This window comes from Cryptotermes secundus, unplaced genomic scaffold, assembly GCF_002891405.2.
Source record: "Cryptotermes secundus unplaced genomic scaffold, Csec_1.0 scaffold213, whole genome shotgun sequence".
In the NCBI taxonomy this organism is placed as follows: Eukaryota; Metazoa; Arthropoda; class Insecta; order Blattodea; family Kalotermitidae; genus Cryptotermes; species Cryptotermes secundus.
The window spans coordinates 1164599-1190522 of record NW_019731264.1 but is presented as its reverse complement, the minus strand read 5'-3'; the positions used below and the strand labels follow the sequence as shown (position 1 = coordinate 1190522).

Genomic DNA, 25924 nt, shown 5'->3' with positions numbered 1-25924 from the left:
CAAGAATCCTAAATCATCACCCATAACTGTGTTCGCATTTCATTCGACGCAATGGAACCTGTGTAGCTGTGTCAGCGGTGTTAAATAACATATGGAAAGTTGTACCTAGGATACTACTTGAAGTATTGCCTTTTACTGTAGATCCACTGAAATGCTTAAAGAAAGTAACCTTCAGCTGTTCCCAGCTCAGTCCTTGGTAACTTACAAACAAATCTCTGGGAGGCTGGAATCACAACGGACAAAAATTAAGAATGTGATCTTGTGGGCCACAACGCCGTGTAGGTTGGTAAAAGTTCTACATTTCGGAGGAAAATATCGCATCCATCTTCACGGTCATAGAGTAGGCCAAGCAAGAAACAAGCAGAAGGCGGGAAACTGAACTGCGCCCGCGCTACCATTGTGTCTGTTCTCTAAAGTTAACCGGTAAGGGTCTTAGTACAGCAACATGGGTAGATGTTTAATGCTCTATTGAGAGATTAGTAGTGGGCCAGAGCCCCACATGTCCGAGGCTAGCGGAAGGTGAAGCCACACATGATGGATGACAGGGTTTCATCCCCTTGAATGACGTAAGGGTTTTCCATCCCTTCAAGTATTCATATGAAACAAACAGTAGAAAAAAACGAGAAAGATTCGTCATCTGCATTGAGCTAACGAATAGAAGAGTTTAGTCTTTAAGAGAAGAAACACATACAGATAAACATATCCTTTTGATACCTCAAAGAAAACACAACAAACTTATGTTAAGTAAGCGTAATTTATGACAATAATAAAAAGTCCTTGGAAGAACTATTAGTCTAATTTTCACTGATATGACATGGACCGCATAGAAAACGACGCCTTCAACAATTATTCATCGTAGCGGGAATGTCTTTACCGAGTTGTACATAGCAACAATAAGTGGATATACAGACAGACAATTCCTTTATTGTTGATTGAATTCCTTGCCGCGGGAACGTGTTTGCCGAGCCCTTGCATAGCAATAGATAGAGGTATACACTTTACCAAGCCTCTGCCTAGGAACGATAGAGACATACAGAAACACATATTTATTGGAGGTATTTGTGAAGTACGCTGTTGAGTTGGGATTGGATAACATGCATCAGATGGAATAACCGGGAAATGATGTTCTCTACGAGGTCAGCGTGGAAGCTATATGAAGCAATGATAGAATTGCTGGAAGGGGTATTTTCTGTGCGGTCCGTGCCGATGTGTTATAAGTATGACAAGTCAGGAGTTTAGTTAGCTGAGAGACAGTCGCCAGCCAGTAAAGACGTAAACATGAAAGCTGAGGAAGCTACGGCTTGGGAAGCCGACACCAGGCGACAACCGGTGAACACACAGGCTTTATATTTAATATTATTTTATTATTTTTTTCCTTGGCACTACAGCCCCAGTGGGCCTAGGCCTACCTCCATGAACTCCGTTCACTTCGGTTTTTCTAGATCTTACACATACGGTAGGACTCTTTGGGCGAGTGATCAGCTCGTCGCAAGGCAGACAAACACAGAAAAACGCATACAAACATCTATGCCCTGGGTGGGATTCGAACCCACGATCCCGGCTTCCGAGCGAGCGAAGACAGTGCATGCCTTAGACCGCTCGGGTACCGTGACCGGCTTTCTATTTAATATAATATTTTATATTTAAAATTTGGCCTTCGTTGTAGCATTCGTTAATATGTGGGGCTGGTAACGAACAGGAGAGAACACAGGGGAAATTAATAGTACGAAAAATTCCATGATAAATGACGGCATTTCCGGCTGAATTCTCAACTGGTATTATACTTGTATGTATATAAGTAAATTGATTGATTAATTACTTAATTAGTAACTTGGTAAAGCAGTTACAAATTTCCTACAAAATCAGTAGACCTCGTGTATTAAAACTTTCTTCGGACTTCTCCTGGCTACACATCGCCGGTCTTGCAGTGCAAGTCACCCGAGCGCCTGCGCGGGGTGTAAAGAGCCATACGGCTGAAATAATGATACGAGAAGAAATCGTTACCGACGCAGCTAGAGTGGTGTTCAGACAAATTAGTCATGCTTCAAGAGTGAGGTTGGTAATACAGCGCGTATGGGGCGGGCAGCACGGAATCTTCTTAATCTTAAGATTGCATTTTAAATGCACATCATAAGAACAAATAACAAGTAATGTCTCTTCATGAGTCGATTTAATATCCATGGAAGTCCGGAATGAAGAGAGAATTACAAGCATGCGCAGATGAGAATATAGAACCTTAGTAAGAGAATCTCAGGATAGGACCTGCCTGGAAGTTCTGGGAAATATTAATCGCCTACTTAATTTTGATATGACAGGGACCGCATCAATTATAATCATTATGGATTATATATGGACACACAAGCAGACAGAGAGCAAGAAGATATCATAAGCCTCCATTTCTTCGAAATCTGGAGAGTATGTTAAAATTGGATCTAATAAGAATAATATATGATGTTTTGTGCCACATTCAACTGGATCAGAGTGATATCCAGAACCGAGCTTTTGTGATCAAGTTAATGAACCTTCAGGTCCCTTAAAGTCAGAGAAAATAACATTTTGTAAATTATGTAAGGGTGTTGTCGGTAGACATAAATTATAGAGTCGAATTCTGGGATGATAGATAAATAAAGATTTTTAAATGATCTGTAAGCCATCGGTCATGAATTAAACGAAATACTATTCCAGAATTTACCTGGACTGACTGAAAAAAATTTCAAAGAACCTCAATCAAGGTAGCCAATTATATCGGGCGAGATTTGAACACAATACTTCCCTAATACGCGACAAGTACGTTATTGCTATACAAACTAGTTCGGTTGCGAACATCTTGATGTGCTGAATGTGCCTTCAATTACGTAACATAGGATACACGGCTCTAAGGACCAAAGAGCACTTTTCAGCATTTAGACAAAAATATTCGTGAGGACTGGATTAGCAACAGAATATTTCAGCAAAGCATTCCCATATTCTCGCTGTTATCAGATGACCTGTGCAATGCCTGATGATTATGGAAATTGAGACCCAAGCTGTTAGTTCTCCTGCGTAGGTCTCCATACAATATCACACGGACTTTCATTATAGATGAAAATTATTCCCCTTGTGTACTGTACTTAAAACTACTGCATGCTTATGGATTTATGCAGTCTTTCGAGATAGGAACCAGCGAGGGAGTTGAAACGAGGAAGTCCAACTCAAAATATGTTGACTTGTTGGAATAATGTCTGATTTTCTGTAAGTTTAACCGTGTTCTGTAAGCCGCATGCAGACACACACACACACACACACACACACACACACACTTTGGTGTTCAGCGGGCTAGAATAAAGCCCAGGAGTAAACGGAGTGGACATTTCCACGTTAAAAGAAAAGCTCTTGTAAGATTTGAGGCTTTCACGGCGGTGACTATGAAGAAAGCAGTCTTCTGGGATTTGGCACCGTGTATACGTGGTGTTAACCGACGTTTCGGAGGAACGTATCGCCTCCATCTTCAGGGTAGAAGGAAAAATATAAGAATCCGCAAGCGAAGAGACCGTGAGAACCGGTTGCCAGGATACGACTAGTGAAGATTGGGAAGACATAGCGTGTCCTAGTGATTAATGAAGCTTGTAGATCAGCCATAGTGCTGTATTACTTGTAGTTACAATTTGAGAGCAATAAATCCAATCACCCAACCCAAATACGTGACAACTTCTAATATTATATATTATTTCCATGGAAAATTAGAGAGAAAAGTTGTATTTATTACGTCACATATGAAACATATTATGCAGGCCAGTTAACGTCGGTTTCATGCCAGTATTTCTCAACTCGTGGACTGGAAACGTTTAACAAAATATTTAAGATCTATCTAACACCATATCTGGCAAAACTGCCATATACGAGTTATATATATTTATCGCGTAATTTTCGGAGTAGCAGAAAGATTGCAACGAGCAGAATACAAATGTCAGTAATGGGTCTACGAGCTGTAACTCCATAAAGAAGTTATGATTCTGATGGCCTCTCCTTTTCCTCCTGGGCAGCCGGTGCCACTTTACATATTCAGCATGGCGAGGGCTCCCAATTTACACGGACTGTTACACAGGCACCTTGGGTCATCCAACGCGATGCGGCCAGGCAGGGCAGCTGTCCGCAAACTAGGAGGACGAAAGGGAGACACTAAACATGAGAGGGACGGAAGAGACAAGCAAAGAAATACGTATAATATTCTGGTCGGTTTAGCATTGTGACATCGTTCAGTCTTTTAGGCGAATATCTCCATGTTCAACCGTTGAAAAGAGGCAGCATTCTCCTCCGAAACGTCGGCCTACAAAACTTCACGCTGAAACAAATCGTAATCCCACAATGTCTAATCAGAGGAATTAATCTATTATTATACGAAATCACAAGAAGTGTGATATAATTGGCTGTAGTAAATATCCGGAAATATCCCTGCTATCAACTTCATACATAACTTTATCCCATATTTTTCTCTCAAGGCTAAGACCATGCACAGATGAAATTATTGGGGATCATCAGTGTGGGTTTCGACGTAACAGATCAACTACAGAACAGATCTCTTGCATTCGTCAGTTATTGGAGAAAAAGTGGGAGTATGATGAGACAGTACATCAGCTATTCATAGACACCAAGAATGCCTATGATTCAGTTAGGAGGGAAATACTGTACAATATTCTGATAGAGTTTGGATATCCATGAAACTAGATAGGCTGATTAAATTTTGTTTAAAGGAAACGTACAGTAAAGTCCGTATAGGTATATATTTGTCTGATATATTTCATATCCAGAATGGCCTAAAACAAGGAGATGCTTTATCGGCACTGCTTTTCAACTTCGCTTTAGAATATTTCGTTATGAAGGTCCGGGAGAACCAGATGGGACTGAAACTAAATGAGACACATGAGCTGCTGGTCTGTGATGATGATGTGAATCTACTGGGTTACAATATAGATAAATTGACGCTAGTAAGGAGTTTTTTTTTATTGCTAGTGGGGTGGGACTAAGTCTCTTGTACTGTGGCCACTTCTGATAGTAAGGAGGTTGATCTAGAAGTAAACACAGAGAAAACTAAGTATATGTTGCTGTCTCGTCACCAAAATGCATGGCAAAGTCATGACATAACGATATAAAACAGATGTTTTGATAATGTGGCACAGTTCAGATATTTGGGAACGATGACAACAGATCGAAACCTGATTGAGGAGGAAATTAAGAGGAGATTGAACTCGGGTAATGCTTGCTACCGTTCAGTCCAGAACCTTTTGTCTTCTCGTCTGTTGTCCAAAAACAAAAAAATTAGAATATACAAAACTATAATTATGCCTGTGGTTCTCTTTGGGTGTGAAACTTGGTCTCTGACATTAAGGGAGGAACATAGACTGAGGGTGTTGAGGATAATATTTGGACCGAAGAGAGATGAAGTGACAGGAGGTCGGAAAAACTACATAATGAGGAACTTCATAACTTGTACTCTTCTCCAAGTATAATTAGAAAGATCAAGACGAGGATGAGATGGGCAGGGCATGTAGCACGAATGGAGGAGAAGATGAATTCATATAGGATATTTATGGGAAAGCCAGTTGGAAGGAGACATCTGGGAAGACCAAGGCGTAAGAGTGTGGACAACATTAAAATGGATGGGCTGGATTGATCTGGCTCAGGAAAGGGACCAGTGGAGGACTTTTGTGAACACGGTAATGAACCTTCGTGTTCCAGATAATGCTGGGAAGTTCTTGAGTAACTGCAGAATTTGCAGCTTTTCAAGAAGGGCTCTGCTCCATGAGTGAGTGGCAATGTTAACAGTCACCTCAGTGGTAACCACAAAACTTGCACAAAAAAGTAAATAAAACAAAAGTTATAAAGAAGCCAAAACGCAAATAAACAGAGGAGAGCAAGGAACAAAGGAAGAAACAGAAAAAGTAGATGGAAGAAGGAAACAGACTAAAATATAAATGAATAATGAAACACATAGTGAACTAACTAACCAACCTCAGGGAGCTCAGCACTTCTGGAGAAGCCGCCAGTGGTGCAGCTACTCAAGAACTTTCCAGCATTTTATGGAACCAGAAGGTTCATTACCGTGTTCACAAGAGCCCTCCACTGATCCCTATCCTGAGCCAGATCAGATCAATCCAGTCCATACCATCCCATCCTATCTCTCTAAGATCTATTTTAATATTGTCCACCAACCTACGCCTTGTTCTTCCTTGTGGTCTCTTTCCTTCTGGCTTTCCCACCAATATCCTATATGCATTCATCGTCTCACCCATTCGTGCTACATGCCCTGCCAACCTCATCCTCCTTGACTTTATCATTCTAATTATATTTGGAGAAGAGTACAAGTTATGAAGCTCCTCATTATGCAGTTTTCTTCAACTTCCTGTCACTTCATCTCTCTTCGGCCCAAATATTCTCCTCAACACCCTGTTTTCAAACACCCTCAGTCTGTGTTCCTCCCTTAATGCCAGAGGCCAAGTTTCACACCCATATAAAACAAAAGCAAAACTATAGTTTTCTTTATTCTAATTTTTACGTTTTTAGACAGCAGACGAGAAACCAAGCTTACTCGAGTGAATGATAGAAAGCATTACCCGAATTCAGTCTCCTCTTAATTTCCTCCTGAATCAAATTTTAATTTTTTGCTACCGTTGCAAGATATTAACAAATAATCGATAGACGTCGATATGTTTCTGTTCTAGATTCTGTTTTCATCTGACAGCCATCTCACCTTGTGTCATTCTGAAATTCATACATAGAAATGAAAACTCCTTGTCGTAATTCGTGTTCGTATTTCGTCACTCGAAATTCCGGGCACAGAATTTGATAAAACGACGTCATTAATTACGTCTCTATCGATCTACATGCACTCTCACGAAGCAATATTATATCCATACTTGGTTACGAAAGCCTGTTGCTGAAACATTGAAACTGAAAACATACCCTGAATAAAGAATAAAAAATATTCTTAAGTTCAACATGCCGACTGAAAAATAACTTTCGTAAAATCTTCTATTGTGGGAATGGAAATTGGTTTAAAACCTATGTGTAATATCAAAGAGAACTTTCAGTGATAAATTTAACAGAAATTGAAACTGCCAATCGTTAGGTAGGCCAGATCATAAATCACAAATCACCATGAAACATGGCCTGGCATGTGCGTGCGAGGGAAAAATATAGCGCCATGAAAACAATGACACGTCGCTGATTATTGGCCTTTACTGCTGCAGCCATTAGTCTGAGCTGTGTGTTGAGTTTTTTATTTTTTTCCTTGGCACTACAGCCTCAGTGGGCCTATGCCTACCTCCATGAACTTCTCCCTTCACTTCGGTTTTTCTAGATCTTACACATTCGGTAGGACTCCTTGGGCGGGTGATCAGCTCGTCGCAAGGCCTCTACCTGTACACAAACACAGAAAAAGCGCACACAAACACTAAACATCCAAGCCCTGAGTGGGATTCGAACCCACGATCCCGGTTTCCAAGCGAGCGAAGACAGTACATGCCTTAGACCGCTCGGCTACCGTGACCGGTGTATGTTGAGTTTAGTTCCCTTTTTTCTTTGCTTGCCAAAAGAGTGCCCAAGAAATTATTCTCAATTTAATTTTGGCTTGACATTAGCACTGTACGTAGCCAGCAGCTCTTGTATATGTGGTATATATGTGATATCGTAAGAAACTCTTTTATCTTTAGATAGCGAGAGGACACAATGACCGATACACGAACTCAGTGACCTGCACAAGACTCACGCGAAAAATTCTATGCGGAAATGTTCAGAAAATTGAAAAAATGTCAAACTGTAAGTAACCCTATAACATTTTCAATTCAATTTGAAGAAACCAGTTTTGTGGAGAGCCCGTTTTCTGAAAAAAAAAATATATATACCGTTACGATGCAAAAAGCAGTTTCTTCTAGCGGTGACGTTCTAAATATTTATCCGGGAGGTGCTCGGTTCGAGCTTCGGCTAAAACACCGATATCCTGTTTACGTTTCCTTCAGTTCTTACAGCAAATGCTGGGGGGCAAAACTACAGGTAGGCCACGACAACTCCAATCTCAATATTTCCAATTCTTCTCTCATTCGTAGAATTTAATTTCCCAGAGCGGTTGATATTAAGAATTCTATTTTATGACAATTGACATTTTGTAGTCCGGTAAAAGAAAACCGTCGTTTCGGAGGAATATATAAAGTGTCCACCCAAACGAATAAAGAAGGCTTACCTTGGTCTACATTGTGGTGTTTTAAAGGTTTATATTACTTCAAGGATGCGATAAACTTTTGTTTATTTTTAACATTTCCAGTGTTACAAACGCCATACGTCGCTTTGCAATCGGCCCTTCTTCCTTGCAAAAATGTTGATGTGTAATTATCGAAGGAAATAACCCGTTTCTGTTATCTCTTAACATCTGAAGATAAGGAACTTCTGCTATCTGCACTCTGAATTTAAAAGTAACCATGCAAATTTAATAAATAACAAAGTAATATAATTTTCGCTGATATTCTCAGGATGAAAAGAAGTATGTGAGCTCTCACTCTTAGACCGCAGGAGGCAGCCTGCAGATTTGGAAAGCAGATACTGTCACGTGTATCCAGGGTAACGCGACCGATAGTTTTGGAGTTTACATTTTATGACTGGATTTGTTTGACATCGCTGCCACAGCCACACTCGGTTATAACAGTTCGCGCATGGAACTCCTTCTGGATACCAAATCCTCTCCGTGTAGCTCTGCTTAGGTCTCAAAAGCAAGCCGATTCACTGCTGAGTCACCTCCTTATGAATTCACTTCTAACTGACGGCTGAGCCTTAGCCTGAGTCTGAGTCTGAGTCTCATTTTACGACCGACGGTCAGTCGGCCAGTCTGTCTTGGCATGAAGCACCCACCTGGGGCTTGCGACCAGATCTTTATTACTGTCAGGCAGTTACGGGTTTGTTGATGTAGGGCGCCCTCTCTGACGAGAGGACGGATCTATCTTTTGTATGTGCTGCTAGTCCTTACCAGCGCTAACTGACGGTTTCTCAACTGGCCTCCTTTTATCCCTGACAGACGGCTGGAATAGGAATCACCTCCTTGAAGAATTCTGTTTTTCATATCAGTGGTAACAGTCTGTTTAGAAGTCGTTACCAGGATATGCCTTAAATAGTTCCATCAAATCCCAGAGTAGTGGTGCGTTTCGTGTTACGACGGGAAAGTGATCCGCGAAGCACCGCCCAGCAGATGGGCAGGTTTAAGCTTTCGGACGTCATGTCACAATATTGTCGCGTATCGGGCGTATGACGCGACAAATAAATTCTCGACGTATTCGATATAGCGAATTTTATTTCACATTCGCACTTACAATCACCCAAATTACAGATTTACGATTACTGCTATCTGCAGTATCACAATTAGTACACTGAAAAATGCCACAATACAACTGACTAGTTGCTGGCTAACTCGGCGGTAGCTCCAGGACTCGCTGACTGACTCCGTACAACTCGGTGGCTGTCACTGTACAACTCACTGTGAATAGCCTTCGCTGCTCCCTATGTAGCCCCGATCGGACAATACGGGAAAACGGCCACGTAATAGGCACCCTTTTTGCCTGGCGCTGTGTTGCTATGTAACGCTAGCGGAGGTAACCGCTGTTACTATCGTAACGTCGCCGCTGTTGACTCGCGTTGCCTAGCGACCGCGATATCCCTCGGTGACGTCACCGCGGAGGGGAGTGGCGGGGCGGGAACTCGCCTATTACGCGAGCGTTACGTCACCGCTGGGGAGGTAGGGGTCAACATGTCACAATATATATAGGTTAGATGAACAATCGTATATTCTTTGCTGCTTCTTATCTGATGATGTCAGTATTGTCGAATAGTAGAATGACAAGGGAATGATTAATTGGAAAGGATTCCAAAGAAAGACATCATGGTCTTATCCGAAAATATCCAGGAGGATGTTAATATAATGCCATAGAAGAACTCCACCAGTACAGCTGGTGTGCCTGCCGGGCTTCTCCCGCATGGGGGTCAGCATCATACTCCCCCGTCCATCAAGAGACTGTACTTCGCAAATGGAACCCGCTTGTGGAGGCAACAAAGCAGTCTTTCTAAAAAAAATATATACGCGTATATACAGGTATATCACAAATTGTAACCATTATCGTGACATTTCACACGGAGGATGAAATGGATAGGGCATGTAGCACGCATGGGGCGAAGAGGAATGCGCGCACATTTGGGTTGGAAAACCAGAATGTAAGAGACAAGCAGGGAGACCAAGACGTAAGTGGGGAGGATAATATGGAAATATAGTGCGACATGCAAACCCGCTGCTAGGCAACGACTACGAAACAAACAGCTACACACAGTTACTAGGCAACGGTCCGTAAACAGCAAGGGATGAACGGTGTTTTCTGTGAGGTCCGTGCCGAGCTGTTATAAGTGTGACAGTTAGTGAGGAGTGAGGCAGTCAGTTAATGGAGTGGAGTGAGTTGGTTGGTCAGCGAGCTAGTCAAAGAACCGTTGAGATTCAGTCGTTGTAAGCTATTGCTTTGAGTAGCTGGTAGTTTGGACACGGGAAGAGTTTGGGAAACGCAAGAGGCACAGAAGACTTTAAGTGTGTGCTCTAGTGAACTGTAAAGTGTGTGAGTTAGTGAAACGGTTATAATTACTTATAGTCACGGATCTGTAAGGGTTCAGTAAATCCGATTATCAATCTAAACTCCGTCTATAGTCACTAAATCACGTGACAGGATTTTAGTGAAAAAGAATTGGGTTGTTTGAACTGGATTCTTGTGGCTCAGGATAGGAACCAGCGGTGGGCTCTTGTGATAACGGTAATGAACTTTCGGGTTCCAAAAGATGTTGGAGGAATTCTTGAGTAGCCGAGTAACAGGCGGTTTCTGGAAAACTCAGTTCAATGGAGTCGGTTGATTAGTTAGTTAATCATCGTGTGCGTGTTCCACTTTCCGACCTAATATAAGAGTGAGAAAGTGTACTCCTGAATTAGCGCATATGTAATTCGGTTTATTGGGGGTTTTCCGTACTTCTCTTTCATCGACGTTCATTTATTGAAGACAGGCGTACAGCCTGTGACAAAGTTTATCAAGAGAAAGACACCCAACTACGGGCTGTTTAGATTTCACTTCTATTTTACGCGTGAAGTGAGAAATATGGCAGTAACTAGCGGGGCAGTGGTTGCAGTCGACTTATGGGAGAAATGGAGAGTATATACTCTAACTAGAACTGTGCCTTAACTCATGCCCACCCTATACCCTTAGTTCAGTCAGTCGACTCACCCAAATTCGTTGAACATGTTGACAACAGAGAGGTCTACAAATACGGACAATGTGCTGGTTTATATATATATATATAAGTAAATAAAAGAGATATAAACAAAAGATCTATTTCCTTTCGTTTAATTTATATAGAGTAGTATGACAATATGTCGATCACAGTGGCAGAACGGCGTAAAGCGTGAACTAGTTTTCGTTCGCTCGAAAGCTGGGATCGTGGGTTCGAATCCCACTCGAGGCATGATTGTCTGTGTACGTCCGTGCACTTTGTCTTTCTTATCTTATCACTCATTTACTTTTCTCCTTGCAGTCCTTGAGTCTTTCCCTTTTTGTTCCACCTCCTACCTTTCATTATCCCTTTCCTATTTTATTTAATTCATTTTCTACCTAATATTATTCCATTCTCTTTTCCTCTAGCGGGCTGACCTGATGTTTTATGTGATCACCGTGAAACTGGGACGGTTAAGTCGATCCGTAAATGAATGTTCCTAATTCAAGTCAAAAATACTCAGAATATTTCAACCTAGTTCTAGAACATGAAATCCTATGTCTACAAAGACAAATATTCAGTTTCATGTAGTTAATCAGGTTCATCTCTACTATGTAAATAGGTTAGCAGATATTGGCTAAAATCCAGACTCCTGTGCTCTTTTAGCTGAGCTGTATTTTTCTTATGAATGCGTAATGAATTCTTCCGAGAGGCTAATGAATTATTTAAAGCGGTGTGTGGCCACGTTCGTTTCATTAAATGAAATACAAGCCGAGGTCTGTTCTTCGCATGAAGAAATGCTCCTGACTATTTCCAGCACTCGCCAGAGCTTTCCATCTCACGCCGTTTCTCATATCACAATAAGCGGATGATGGAAGTGCCTCAGATGAAGTTTAATATTCAGTTCATGCCTCTCAGTTCTGTTTGCTTATTGTATCATCATGTCCATGTGTTCGTCCCTCTGACTGCCTCCACTCAACGATTTTTTCAATCAATTGTCATATTGTTATGAAACAGCGACGTGTAGTGTCACTAATTACATACCGTTAAAGCCACACCTATGTGAGTCTTAATTGCCAGCCACATAAAACCGTAACATGGCCGGAGCGCGTATCTGAGAAATTATTTTGGCACTAGCTTCAGATGTGATTCTGATTATATATTTTAATAATCACAAAAAAATAATAACTTTGGTTAATATATTCTGAAGAGTAGAAAATTACAAAATGGCGACTCTACGATATTCATATGTCTGCATATTGACAAGTGTAAGGTGGTACGCGTGACGAATGACGGGTTCTAGTTCGTATGATTGGATTTATTAGCATCTTGGCTACACATGCTTTTAATTACACTCAAATTACAGCGCTATCGCTGATTTACATGACCTCACAATTCACTGTTGCGTGCATACACTAGTCCTCTCCGGGTAACAGTCACACTGGATCACATATTCCCTGTATTATACATAAACGAAGTCTTCAACTCGCAACTTAAATCTTCATAAGTCTTTTAAGAACTTCCCGCTGCTCTCATTCTTACTGTTACTGAAACACTCAAACACTCTCAAATTCTATGAAACACACTCTAAACAGAACTGCTGGTGTTATTCTCGTTATATAGCCTCCGCACCGACCACGCACAGAAAACAGTCTAAATTGTTGGAAAGTGTTAACCGAACGATTGCATAGAAACGGTCGCGGCACGACTCCATAGAAAGCCAGCGACATGATAGCTATTACTGTTGAAGTGTGACGTCAATGTTCCTGCGCGGAAGTATATTTATTGTGCCGCTGCCTAGAAGCGGACTGCACAAACTTGCTCTTCCACTGTTGTTAGCGTGTAACGCGTCGAGAAGTGTTTAAGGGTCAGTTACCTAGCAACGCCCTGGCCATCCACGTTACAATTTATTCCAGTCTGGTGGTCATTCAAGTAATCCACTCTAGGAAGTTCTTGTTTCAGTACACCGTAAAGTTACATATAAATTAAGTACAAACTATTTTCATGCGATAACATAATTACAGAAACGGTGTTAAAATTTGTGGTTATGTCTGAGAGTTTTAATGCGATCGGACTCTATGCTATTGGAAAATAAGTACAGAAGTGTAAACTAAATTATATACTCAATTAATATTGTTTCTTGCTTGTTTTATCACGTGAATTGAAACACTTGAAGGAAAATACAACTAAGTTCTTCCAGGAACTTATACTTATTATTCACGTTGATTAATATCGCAAGTGGAAGGAGGAGAAAACGTGTAATTTCATTACGATATATACATTAGTGAAAATTCGCATAGGGAAATTGTTTTGTTATATTCCGGGCTCAATGATTCTCAAACTCATTTATTTCCTAATTTTTGTGAATTGAATCGTGACACGAAACAACGAACAAGTATTCATCAGGAAGTGAACTATGACAGAGTGATAGGGATTGAGTTACATTCGTGTGAATACAACATGAACGAAGCAATAATTTGAATGAGATAAAGTGTATTTAGAGGCATAAAGGCCTTAAATATTATGTAACTCTAAAAGGGAACTTGTTGGTACCTAAATTCAAATATATTTCCGAATTTCTTTATTATTTTTGTGACTTCAACAAATTCAAAACAAGTTCCAAATTGCAAGATGCATTCCTTACCGTGTATCCACTCTTGCCTTGAATCCGACAAATTTAATTAAAATTCCGTTTAATTAATTAGACACTGTTGTTCAAAAGGCAAAATTATGAATGTAAATGAATCTGGGAAAACAGAACAATTTATGACAAAGATTAGGCAGTCCTAGAATAATGCTGAAAGTCGTCATAACCGAATGAATGTGTAAGTCTGGAGAACTTGCCAGGGATTAATCTGGTTAGTATGACTCCCAGCATTATTAAGAAAAGAATCAATATACAACGAGATTCAAAGAATAACCCGCGACGTCATTACATACAAACTGGCTGAAAACAGAACTGCTTTACACTTTCTGCGAGGAAGTACTGTCATTGGAGATCCCAAATACAGTGGTGTCCAAAATGCGATTCTTTTTGTGAACCAATATTTTATCACGGGGGTGTGGGATATTCTGGGGAACTTATCAGTGAAACTGAATAATTATAATTTATAGTGTCACAAGTCCAGTCAAGGAGGATGAGGTGGGCAGGGCATGTAGCACGAATGGGTGAGAAGAGGAATGCATATATGATATTGGTAGGAAAATCAGAAGGAAAGAGACCACTGGGAAGACCAAGGCGAAGGTGGGTGGACAATATTAAAATGGATCTTAGAGAGATATGGCGGGATGGTATGGATTGGATTGATCTGGCTCAGGATAGGGACCAGTAGAGTGTTCTTGTGAACACGGTAATGAACATTCGGATTTCATAAAATGCTGGGAAATTCTTGAGTAGCTGCAGAAATGGCGGCTCCTCCAGAAGGGCTCAGCTCCATGAGTAAGGAAGTGAGTAAAGTGTCACAGAGATCGTTTGTGTAATTTCCTGCATTTTTAAAATCTCTATAAATATTACTCATCATCTTGGGCCGCGCCATAGCTCAAGCGGTTAGTCGCTGGCTCCCCATCGCGGCGGCCCGGGTTCGATCCCGAGTCTAGTCAAGTGGGATTTATGGTGGGCAAAGTGGCCTGGGGCAGGTTTTCTCCTAGTACTTAGGTTTCCCCTGCCAATCTTCATTCCACCAATTCCTCCACAATCACCTTCACCTATCTGGGGCTGGTATAATAGGCCAGAAATGGCCACAGTACAAGGGACTTAATCCCACCCCACTAGCAATAAAAAAACACATCTTCTTTAATAGACGTTTTTATTAGCCTCTTCCGTCTCAAAGACTATCATCCCATCGCCTTCTCGGTCGTCCAGCATTTCTTCTTCCATCTAGGTGGTAAATCATAAATTTTGGTCAGCCTTGAAGAATTAGTTTTTATTATGTTTTTATGTCACTTGAATCTCTAGTCTTGGATTCTCTCTTCCAAAGCATGTTTGTAATGCAGCGCGTATTGATATATTGGCTACATAAACATTATTATTTGATACAAACCTAAGCCGTTCACAGTAGCCGCACGGTCTAAGGCATGAACCGTCTTCGCCAGCTCGAACACTGGAATCGTGGGTTCGAATCCAACTCAAGTCATGTGTCTGTCTGCGTTTGTGTTGCTCTGTGTAGTTAGCGGCGTGGCGTCGAGCTGATCCCCCGTCCAAGGAGTCCTATCGACTGTCTAAGTATGAGAAACTGAGATGAACAAAGCGTTTCACGGACGCCCTCTGCTTCAAGCGAGAGCAACAGGATATATATATATAAATTTAAAATTTTCATTTCATGCATCCTGTTGTGTTACAATATACAACTTCTTTATTAACCGTCACAACACAACAAATATGAAGGTCAGTGCCCTTGATATTTGTTGTGTTGTGACGGTTAATATTGTAACACAACAGGATGCATGAATGAGTAGAGCCGTTGCTAGGCACTGACCTTGATATTTGTTGTGTTGCGACGGTTAATAAAGAAGTTGTAGAAATTTAAAATGTTGATTTTCGTAAATGAAATCCAAAAGGGCTCTTCTTTATACACACATACATTTAGGAAGTTGGGAGGCGAAGTTAAATATTTTGTAATCAGATGGGGCCCCATTTATGAATTTTGAAAACCACTGTCTTAGGAGAAGTCTTGTGGTAGGCCAGCTGTAATACATATTGAGGTATGAGATCTGCAGCGACTTACAGAGAGTGAGGACTAACAGATTTCTATAAATGACTCATCTGTATCTCAGCTGTACACGACCAGCAAATGTCACTCAGCCAACTGTTCTGCCAACCATTAAATAATAAAGTGAAACGGTTGGATTCCCGGAAATTGCTTTATGTATACGTGTATGTCAAAAACAAAGGAAATCGATAAGTCGTGAAGCTTCAGTCCAGCTCAACACATTACCCCTCCAAATGTTCTCCTGTTCCTCCAACGTGACTGTAGTAAGGAGGAAACCAGAATTATTTATCCCGAGAGAACACTTTTTCGTACAACCTGCGCCAAGATGAAAGATGACCACAAAACTTGAGGTAAAAAAATGAGACATGAGGAGAAATGAAGGAAGGGGAATAAAAAACAGAACCCACCGTTTCCTTTCTTTCTCTTTTTTATGGCCGTAATTTTCTCCAATGTCCCCTAAATGAAGACAAGGCAAAGAGGTGAGGAATGAGACGCTACAAAGTACCGATAAAGCGAAGAGGACAGACAGCCGGTGCGTTACCAATTACTTTTACTACAGCTTGAGTATCCCTTTTTCGTCCCCTTTCATACGTACATTCCTCGCTCCTACTCCACACTGAACTTCGCTAGTTGCGTAATGGACAATTCTCAACCAAACTTGGTAGTTCTATTAAACCACAGACCAACGTCGAAAATAATATTAACAAGTTATAAATTAGCAATATGTATGTTGAATTTAAGGGTCTCACAGCAGTGTCTTTCAAGATTAATGTTTTCTGGGATGTTACGCTGTGTAGAAATCCACCAACGTTTCGGAGAAAAAATTACCTCCACCTTTAGGGTCAAAGAATATACCAAGCAAAGAATCAGGCGGAATTCAGCTTCCTCTTACTGGTTTCTTCCTCTCTTACCCTTCGACCCTGAAGATAGGATTTGTTCCTTCGAACCTTTTGGATCTCTTAAAACTACACGGCGTAACAACAGAAAAGATTTTTCTCTTCATAGTCACCGTTGTGAGAATCTCGAGTCTTTTTCACAAAACAACCATTTTCCTTGCTTGTGATATAAATCCACGGTAAACTGTCCCTGTTCTAGAACTTGTAATTACCCAAGTTCGAATGAAACAATGGATGAAATGAAGGAAAGGAGGAAAGAATAGCGAAACAAACGAAAGAATAATTGACCATAAGCATACCTTATGGAAGACCAGTGGAGGACTCTTGTGAACACGGTAATGAACCATCGGTTTCCATAAAATTTTGTTAAATTCTTGAGTAACAGCAGAACTGGCGGTTTCATAGTAAGGACACGGTTCCCTGAAGTTAATTTTAGCTTATTCCATCTTCGAAATAGTGTTAGTCATTTCGTCTGATGCTGCCAGTTAACTGATACGAAAATACTCATATTTAAAACTAAAGTCCTTCGTCCTCCGGGCCTCTAAGACACTCCGTGGCCTTACGACAGATGTCCATTCTTCTGTATTATTTTCCTTTTGCATGAATTTCACCTCCGGCTCTCGTAAACCTTCCATAAATCTTCCAGCCATTTCACTCTATTCCAAGTAGCAAGATGGAACTTGCATTTCTGTATTTTCTGCGATATAGCTCTGTGTAGTCCACTGAAAATCAACAGACATTTAGGCGTAACGTGTCGCCTCCGAAACGTCAGCTGACTTTCAAAGGACTACGCAGATTTATATCCCAGAATATAAGGACTCTTCACGATCACCGCTGTGAGGACCTCAGGATCTACAAGATACAACTCATCCGCCATCCTTCGTTATGTATCTTAACATCTATTACTTACTAATATGAATATTATAGCCCCACGCACAACCCCCCAAGTTGGAGCGCGGTGGGATAACTTTCTTGTAGCTCACATTCAGACATCTGTAGCTTGGTTGACTCTACCAGGAGCTTACACTCCCGCTAGCGTAGTATTCCATGTTATCAGAGCACGCAAGCCTCTCCGCCATGTTAAGGTATTGGAGAGGGGGCAGGAACGGGTTAAGTAGTTACATATTTATTCCCACCCCCCCAGGAAGTCAGTAATAAACAATCGAACTGCGTGATTCTGAGAATGTTAGCAATCCTATGTTTATACCCTCCAGTGTGATCGCGTGCAGTGAAATATAGAAACATTTCCACTGCAGTGAGTTCGGCCTGTAATTTCGCAACCGTGTTCCCCTTTCCCCTCTCTGTACACGGAACTGAAGCCAAGCGCAACTTTCAATTACAGGGTCTCCTTGCCGCAACAATGTTCTTACACAAAACATTCGTCATTTGGTTTACATGATAATTACGGTTCCCTTATTTTTCTCTGATTTTAAGAGCGTTAATCTTTGACGCGAATCATTCTTGAAGCAAATTAAAAAGCTGTACAAGGTTTCGGTAAATTTACGCTTTCCTATAAATAGTAAGGTAGGATTTACATAAACATTTCAATGCTACACACGACATGACTCGTTTAGAACTACTAGTATTTCTGGTTTGCATAAATTTGAGGTTTGAGGTCACTAAAATTTATCACGCAGTCTCTGAGCAGTTCCAGTTAACTATTCGTGGTTCTTAAACAATAGAAATTATAAAGAGTACTATCATCCGGGATATGACGTCGTGTAGTCTGGTAGAACTCCATCGACACTTCGAAGTAACGTGCTGACAGCACCTGTTCACACTGGTTCCTCGCTCGCAAAAGAAAATGAAGCCTTGACTGTTTACCATACACTAACATTTTCCCGTCCCTTTCAACTCTGTATCAAACAGCGGCCTAAGTTGATAGAGCGGCGTAACATGACTAGAATCACACAATCAATTAATTTTCCTGCTTGCAATAGAACATTACAGTATACTACATCATGTGACCCTGTCTATATCCAGTTTAATCCAATCCACCTCGCTATGACTGAAAGTATGTCCATTTTTGTGATAGGACGATACTGTCACGGTTTAAGGGTGTTTGACTACAGACGGGATCTAAATTCTTGAATGGATTTATTGAACACTTATGCACACGACTCGGAACTAGAAGTAATAACAGCGCCACCGCTCATCTCCACAATTCACAAATCACCACAGCGCCCGCTAGGCTTTTTCCAGCCTATCTTTTCACCAGCCGTTCCCTAAGAACGGCTTCTAACAGTGGAGACTCTTCAGCTTCAAGCGTTCAGTTCATTTCTTCCTATACACCTTCCACTTCAGATGCAAATGTAGGCACATTTTGTTCTCTGTTTCTTGTCTCAAGATCCCCTGAAATAGCCACCGAAACCGATGCTTGGATGCGTGCGCAGTCTCCTGGGGAACGGGGTCAAGCTCGTGATACCAGGAACAGTTCTGTATATCGCCATTGATAACGGCCTCTGGATGAATTCTGACGAAACTACTGACATCTATGGAGCGATCCGTCGTTTCATGAAGAAGTTAATGCCATGCAGTTATCCAGGAACCTATGATTTCAGCAATGCTTAACCACGTCGCTGACATTCCCGAGTATAGATTTGTATTTCTTGTTGGACAGAAACAGTGTCCTTCATGTCATTAACGTTCTATATTATTGTAGCTCGTAGAGTCATTTCTATGCAACGACAGCGAGATAGGGAAAATAAACAGCGACCGTTTCTAGTTAACTGCTCGTTATACACGTTCCGGCAACAATGAATAAGCATGCAACAATAAAGGAACTATGTTTTCTAAGTGGTCCGTATCGATATGTTATAACTAGAATAGTTTAAACCTCCACCGTGACCCTGCGAGTGGTAGGAGGCGACGAAAAGGGAAGTCTCAAATCTGAGACAGTAAAATATGGTCGCGAGTCCCAAGGGACTCGGACCCGATAAAGACCGCGCTGGCCAGGACCAGCAGCATATACAAAAGACAGGCCCGTCCTGTTGTCAGAGAGGGCGCCCCATAAAAAAAGAGTAATAAATATCTGGTCATGAGCCCCAGATGGGGCTGGACACCAAGACTTACCGACAGACTGACTTTCAGTCGCAATGTGACTTTGAATTTGACTTTGACAATGAGTTCAGTTGACAGTTCAGTTGCGAGGTATCAGCTAGCAGGCAATCACGTAACAACAGAAGCTGAAGAATCACCATTGTTAAAGATCCGTTAGCAAGCAACGACGGGTGAGGACACTGAAGACTGGGGAAAACTTGGCGTGTAGTGATTTTAAAAATGTGGAGATCAGACATGTAATTATAGTTATTTGTAGTTTACGAACTGCAAGCGGTCAGTAAATCTGTTCACAAATGCATACCCCATCTGTACTCACTCATACACGTAACACTATATTTCTTTGGATTTCTTAAAAAGGGGAACAACATACAATCCACAGGTAAATCATAAGAAATTACTTCTTTATGTCAATTCAGAGTCATTATCTCGCGTATACGTGTCTTCTTTCTCGGGGAGCGAAATCAAAGTGAAACTCAACTCCACATGAAAAAGAAAAATGTTATAAAATGTACATTAATTTCATAACATGGGCTATTTCAGTTACTGGAGTTTTAACAAGGGATTCATCTCTGCCAGTAATAACCATTTAAAACTTTCTGAATTGCTTGTTTATATTATATCAGGAGTACGGAATATTGCTGAAAATGTTAGCCTCCTCGTCATACTCAGAATAGACTAGCCTGAACATTTCACACTTTTATTCCCTGACTGCCTTATTTACAAAATAACAGAGTATAGTAAATTTAGCCGGTCACGGTAGCCGAACGGTCTAAGGCATGTACTGTCTTCGCTCGCTTGGAAACCGGGATCGTGGGTTCGAATCCCACTAAGGGCATGGATGTTTAGTTTGTGTGTGTGCGTTTTTCTGTGTTTGTGTACAGGTAGAGGCTTTGCGACGAGCTGATCACCCGCCCAAGGAGTCCTACCGAATGTGTAAGATCTAGAAAAACTGAAGTGAACGGAGAGTTCATGGAGGTAGGCCTAGGCCCACTGGGGCTGTAGTACCAAGGGAAATAAAATAGTAAATTGAAGGATCGCATGTTTACATCTGAGAACAATACTTAACAGGAAAAGAAAGTTTCATTAAGAAGAATAATAATATAAATATACTGAGATCAATCATGTTCACGGGTTGTTGGACCATCTAGACGTGGGCAATGTTTCCAACGTTTCGGAAGCCTATTCTGTCTCTGTCTTCAGGATGGAAATGTGGAAGGCAATGTCTGTTTATTTATGGAGTCCAGTTTCAAAGAATAAATGTTAAGAGGAGGGTAAATGTGAAGATATGGTTTATTCACTCCATCTCCTGTTTTCTTCCAAATAGGAAGCTTCTTGCTACCTGCTTCATGCTGGTTTCTTGCTTGGCTTACACTTCAACCCTGAAGATGGAGGCAGTATGTTCCTCCAGAATGCTGGTTGACTGGTACCGGGCGACAAAGATTTTGTCAGTAATCCGCAGTCCCGTCACAGTGAAAACAAAACAAGGCTTCTGCTTTCCATAGATGCATAATTTTGTGATTATGTACACTTCAGTAGTATATTAATCATTAGCGTGACTTACCATTTCCGAGACCTTATGCCTTGCGCAGCCAACCGTCAAGCCTCAGTCGTAGGACGATTGCAAATGTGTTCATTTCCAGCTGATCCATAAATTCGCAGACTCCAGTTATAACTTAGTTTAACATAATTTTAATCGCTGTTCTTCCTTCAGAAGATGCCTGTAACAATTAACAAAGGAACTAATTAATGAACTGGGATACACAGTTTAATATAGTCCGCTTCTTAAAATGAAAACCTTAGAGATATTAATTGGTGCCACGGCCGATAACAATGGCCGTGCGGTCTAAGGCAAGAACTGTCTTCGCCTGCTCGAACACTGGGATTATGGTTTCGAACCTCACTCGAGGCATGGATGTTTGACTATTTTTGTTCTGTATTTGTGTTGTGCTGTGTATGTAGTGGCCTTACGACGGGATGATCCCCCATCCAAGGAATCGTACCGACTGTTTATGTGAGATTCAAATTTCAGAATTAATTCTGAATGGGCATAAAGGTAGGCCCTAATCCGTCGAAGAAGAAGAAGAAGAAGAAGATATATTAATTAATAAGGATATATTGGGCTCTCATTCGCAAATCCCAAAAACGGAAGTGTGAGTAAAGAAATCAAGCTATCTCTGTCTCTCTCGAGACGACAAACAGATACTCACCACAATAATGTTTCTATTCGTAAATCTTGTAACTAGAAAGAAACGTGTGTGCCTGTTTATTTGTTTCCGTTTACATGTGACACATATTTTGACCTAATCCGACATTATGAAAGAGGGCCTGCCTAGTGGGGTTCAAGGCTCTTGAAACGTCCCCGAAACACACACATAAGCACAAAATTTTGCAACCGCTCCCCCCGTAAAAATTATGGGTATTACTGTTATTCCTAGTGTACTGACACTTCCGGCGTTCGACAGAGGTCAGAAACAAAGACCTTCACCTACTCTATATGAATGTCTGTTACAATTTTTTACATTTCTATTTTTCCCCCAAAAAAAAAAGAATTTGCAAAAAGTCGAGATTATGTTTATGAACCTTAGGTTCATAATGTAACATGTATATCCACTGAGAGACTAGTGCGGAGTACAGTGCAGTGCAGTGCAGTGCAGTTGCGACTTCTACACGGTTCAAGAGAAGATTATAAGAGTAGCGAAGATAACGGACTGACAGACAGAATCCAACAGCAGAGTTCAGGAGTCTACAAGCGAAAATTATAATTGAAATGCTGAAGAATTTATTTTATGTGTTGTTTTTGTAATACGTAAATTAGACTGTTATAATTCTTTGTAGTTACGATTGGTAGTTACCCAGGAAATCGATTGTCAATCGCAACCCGCGTCTTAGTCACTAATACATGTGGCAATTGCAATAGGCGTCTCTTTGCATGCGCTTACTAACAGGAGTCCTTGCAGTCGAGCTGTGGCTTCTAAAGAACAGAAATTATACATTATCACGGAAATAGACGAACAAGGGAAGGTTTTACGTATTATTTTACAGCATAAAACCATAGACAACGTCAATTCAAGTGAAAATATGAATTAAATTGGGGAAATACTGGCGTCCCCTGTGCACGTATGAAAAGAATAGATCCATTCTTACCAAATTGAAGGCATATATTAAAAACGTTTCCTATCCCTTACGATAGTCATAACCATTTCATAACTATCCTACCTCATTTCCTAGTACAATCTGCTTTTCTTCCCCCAACCCCACTGAAGCCATCACGTCTCTAGCTGAACGTTGAAACTAAGTCAATTTGGTTCCCGAACTGAACAAACCTCGTCTGCTTTAACTTCTAAGAAGAGAGCAGAGCTGGCGGACGGGAAGAGCAGTCCGAAGTGAAGACATTCTAATATTAAAGATCTGAACCGTATAAGTCGCGCAAGAAATCAGGCCTAAAGTTGATGCGATTATTGTGTTCCATTTTACTACCATAAAGCCCGTTTGAATTGCATTTCAGTTATCAACACACTTAGCGACGCTTTGTTTCACTATGATCCACTCGTGTATATTGTGGCATGTAGTCACGTTGTTAGGTAAGGACCGCGAAAGAAGCAACCATTGCTAAGTAACGGCTTCGCAAAAAAGCATCTTTCCTCGGCAACTCTGTGCGGTACGTGCAGTTACTGAGAGTCAGTGTAAATAAAGCGGTACAAGTAAAGGTAAATTTGTACTTCTACTTAATTAATTAATTAATTCTACTTAATTAATAAGCACTATGCCATGAAGGGTAGCGTAGTTGGTTGAGGCACTATACTACAAGCCGGAGAGTCGCGGGTTAGAGTCCCGATGAAGTGATTTTTTTTTAGTCTACCTAATCCTTCCAGCCACACTATGGCCCTGGTTCGACCCAGCCTCTAACAGAAACGAGTACCAGGCATATTTCTGGGTGTTAAAAGGCGGCCGGCGGGTAAGGCTGGAAGGCTGCGAGCCTATTGTCTAGACAAAATGTGGGAGCTTCACCGTCTCATAACCCTATGGTCCTCCACGGCCTCTTGCAAGGTAACTTTATCTTTACCTTTGCTATGAAGACATATGATGGAGTGGAGGTATAGCTCCACTATTCTTGGTCTCGGTACGAGATTAATATTTATCTTGTTATATAATACTTTCAATTTTTAATTTTTATATAATCTGAACTTTTGTATTTTTTACATAAGCACTTTTAAAATTGTACCATTAATAGTGTTATATCCATTTTATGATTGCAGTTAAATGGTATATTTTTGTTGATATGTATTTGCCTGATGATGGCCGTTAGCGGCTGAAACATGTAGCAAAGCCACAGCTGAACGCTGACTTTGATGTTTTATTATTTGTTGTGTTGTGACGGTTTATTAAAGAGTTAAAAACACTACATTAAGTCGCTATATGGTCTCGCTACAGAAAGCTTCATTATATAACATGAATTATAATAAAAATCGCAACATCAATACACTATTAACAGTAAACATTTCTTTTCACTTTTGCTTATTTAACGTCGCTGTGTGAACTACATAATATATAAATATTTGGAACACTGTAAAATATTGTGACGTGAATACCCATTGTTAAGCAACGACTCAGTGAACACATTCCTGCGGAGCCAAAGCGCGCAACAATAGGAGGTCCATTGCTATCCAGCGGACCACTCAACACGCCTCCTTAACAATAGAGTCTGTGTTTTCCTTTTTTTCCTGTTTTTCACACGGAGTTACGGACAGTCTTGTAGATAAAAACGACTATCAGATCATTCCCTTATTTTATGCATATCATGAAACAACGCACAAAAGAATGGAAGATGCACATCCGTAACTTAGAGACAAGGACAAAAGTAGCCTGCCCTATAACATTCTTCCCTTTGTGATAACATTTTAATTCCGAATTCAGTTTGAAATTGAGTCCCGCCACATATGAAATGAGTTTAACAATATGCTTGTACCGTTTTGCCGCCTTTTTTATTATGTTTCCGTGATGTTGTTACTGTAAATACCGCCCCATTTATACTTTTAAATGAAATAACCGCATTCAGTAACCAGGCAAAACTCCCCTTTAAAACAAAAATGTAAAGCGATGTGGAAGTGTAAAACACTTCAGTTCCACGTACTAAGTTGGTACACTGTTCTCTAGTGTCTTATTTTTCTGGGGGGGAAATATACGATAGTTTTAAGTACCTTCTGTGGCTAGAATGAGAGAATTTCTTGGAGAATGACGTCATTAACAATTTTAATAACATACAACGTGACGTTAGCAACGACCCAACTGGGGGTATTCGGTTTATTAAACTGAAACGGTCTACAATGGTTTCTGATTTAATAAAATGCTTTCTGTGCCACTGAATTTGCAACAAAAGTTTCAATGAAACAAGTTTTTGTCCCGATGAGAATTTCCAAACACTCCCGTGTCTCTCATTACAATGAAACAGTCGGAAATGCATCTCTCTTTCATTCTGAACGCTGATGTTGTTTCGTAACCAAGACGTAAGAAGTTCGAACATGGAACCGGATATGGGCTAACATAACTGAGGCTGTTAGAACTAACTCCGTCATAACTGGTAGTTCAGAACAACTGGTGTGTATTCTACTGGTAGATATTCCATTATTTTACGAAACCCATAGCGTAGTGAGCTGAGGTACAAGCCGGAAGATCGCGTTTTATTTCTGATGAGGTCCTTAGCTTTTTCAATTGACCTAATCTTTCCAGCCGCACTATGGCCTTGGAATCGACTCAGCCCCTAACAGAAATGAGTACCAGGAATATTCCTTGGGGAAAAGGACGGCCGGCGAGTAAGGCTGACAACCTCACTGCCACCTGTGAGCTCGGCAGACATGTTCCCTCAGCAACGAATATAAGCAACAATAGAATAATTAGTTACTATAGGATTCTGACGATGGTGTATAACACACTGATATGTTGGGATTTTGGACTTTATCCATCGTCCTGGTTTTTAAGATAACAAATAAAAACACGACGTTTCGG

The 25924-nt window shown here is 40.8% G+C and overlaps 1 long non-coding RNA gene across 1 annotated transcript in view; it reads right to left on the bottom strand.

The window, feature by feature from the left end:
• The window catches only part of LOC111866746, a 102020-nt gene that overhangs the window by 7365 nt on the left and 68731 nt on the right, over positions 1-25924 (bottom strand). The window contains exon 2 of the long non-coding RNA XR_002843201.2: positions 21483-21639. This is a non-coding gene — a long non-coding RNA (uncharacterized LOC111866746). The remainder of the gene's footprint in view (positions 1-21482; positions 21640-25924) is intronic.